Source organism: Bombina bombina, chromosome 3 (assembly GCF_027579735.1).
Source record: "Bombina bombina isolate aBomBom1 chromosome 3, aBomBom1.pri, whole genome shotgun sequence".
NCBI lineage: Eukaryota > Metazoa > Chordata > Amphibia > Anura > Bombinatoridae > Bombina > Bombina bombina.
Window position 1 is genome coordinate 304,765,565 of NC_069501.1, and position 2,144 is coordinate 304,767,708.

Below are 2,144 nucleotides of genomic sequence, written 5' to 3' on the forward strand. Positions count from 1 at the left end.
TTTCACAAACTTTAGGATTCTCACTGAAATTATTTACAAACAGCTTATGCAATTATGGCACAAAGGGTTGTAAATTCTTCTCTGGGATCCCCTTTGTTCAGAAATAGCAGACTTATATGGCTTTGGTGTTGCTTTTTGGTAATTAGAATGCCACTAAATGCCACTGCGCACCACACGTGTATTATGCCCAGCAGTGAAGGGGTTAATTAGGGAGCATGTAGGGAGCTTTTTGGGGTAATTTTAGCTTTAGTGTAGTGTAGTAGACAACCCCAAGTATTGATCTAGGCCCATTTTGGTATATTTCATGCCACCATTTCACCGCCAAATGCGATCAAATTAAAAAAAAAACGTTAAATTTTTCACAATTTTAGGTTTCTCACTGAAATCATTTACAAACAGCTTGTGCAATTATGGCACAAATGGTTGTAAATGCTTCTCTGGGATCCCCTTTGTGCGCATCACATGTGTATTATGGCGAGCAGTGAAGGGGTTAATTAGGTAGCTTGTAGGGAGCTTGCAGGGTTAATATCACATTTAGTGTAGAGCTCAGCCTCCCACCTGAAACATCAGACCCCCTGATCCCTCCCAAACAGCTCTCTTCCCTCCCCCACCCCACAATTGTCCCCGCCATCTTAAGTACTATCAGAAAGTCTGCCAGTACTAAAATAAAAGCTATATTTGTTGTTTTTTTGTGTTTTTAAAAAGCATATTTACATATGCTGCTGTGTACTATCCCCCCCTTAGCCCCCAACCTCACTGATCCCCCCCAAACAGCTCTATAACCCTCCCTCTCTAACTTAATATGCGCCATCTTGGGTACTGGCAGCTGTCTGCCAGTACCCAGTTTAGAAGAAAATATGTTGTTTTTTTTTATTTTTATTAAAATTTTCTGTAGTGTAGCTTCCCCCCACACAAAACCAACCCTCCATGATCTATTTTTGTGCTTTTGCACAAACAAGATTTGGCCATTTTTTCCTAGCAATATTTTCCGTAGTGTAGCGGTTCCCACCCGCTCCCGCCCCGTGCACGCGCCCACCCGCCAACCTCCGTGCGCGCTCCCGCGCGCCCCCGCCTCCGATCCCGCCCCCCTTGATGTCAGAAGATACACCGATGGCCGCCCACCCGCCTCCCAAGTCGGCTCCCACCCACCAACGATACCGGCCATCGATGTCCGGTGCAGGGAGGGCCACAGAGTGGCTCTCTCTGCATCGGATGGCCATGTAAAGTTATTGCAGGATGCCTCCATATCGAGGCATCACTGCAATAACCGGAAAGCAGCTGGAAGCTAGCAGGATCGCTTCCAGCTGCTTTCCACACCGAGGACGTGCAGGGTACGTCCTCAGGCGTTAACTGCCTTTTTTTTGAGGACGTACCCTGCACGTCCTCGGTCATTAAGGGGTTAAAGTTATGAGTTTTCAGGTTCCAGATGTGGTTTCTGAAAAATGGTATTCCATTTGCTCCTTCCTCCAGGTTTAAGAGGATGTACCAGATTTTAGAACAGTATGTGGAATTATGGGAAACCATACCCAAGGTTGATGGGGCTATTTCCACTTTTGTCAAACACACTACTATCCCCATCAAGGATAGCACATCTTTTAGGGACCCTCTAACCGTAAAATATAATATTTCCTGAGAAAGCTATTTCTCTTCAGTTGGGTCTTCTGCTTAAAACATTTATAAGAAGAAAATAAACTCCTCTAAAAGTGTGCTAAACAAGGTAGGCTCTCTACAAAATGATATTCCCCTATAAATATCCGAATAAAGAGATGTTCAAAAGACTGTTTGATAGAGCGCTTTCAGCTTAAACAAATAGATAATGAAAACTTTTTTTTGTTTATATTAAAGATATAAAAAATATACATACTTAATACCACATACGTATATAAAATCAATTTGAGAAAATAAATGAGTCAACACAATTAGTTAAATGTTAGCTAACTTACATTATAAAATAGTAATATAGGAACAATACAAGTAAAAATGATGCCGCCTTTCAGAGACTACAATAGAGACCGATATTTATTCCATAAGCACTGTGCGTGATATTCTTAGTGTCGTCCGATTCTCCAGTACAGGGTTTGGTATGATACAGAGAGTTATAATGAATGTTTAAAACAACACAGTTGTGGGGGAAATAATCTTCA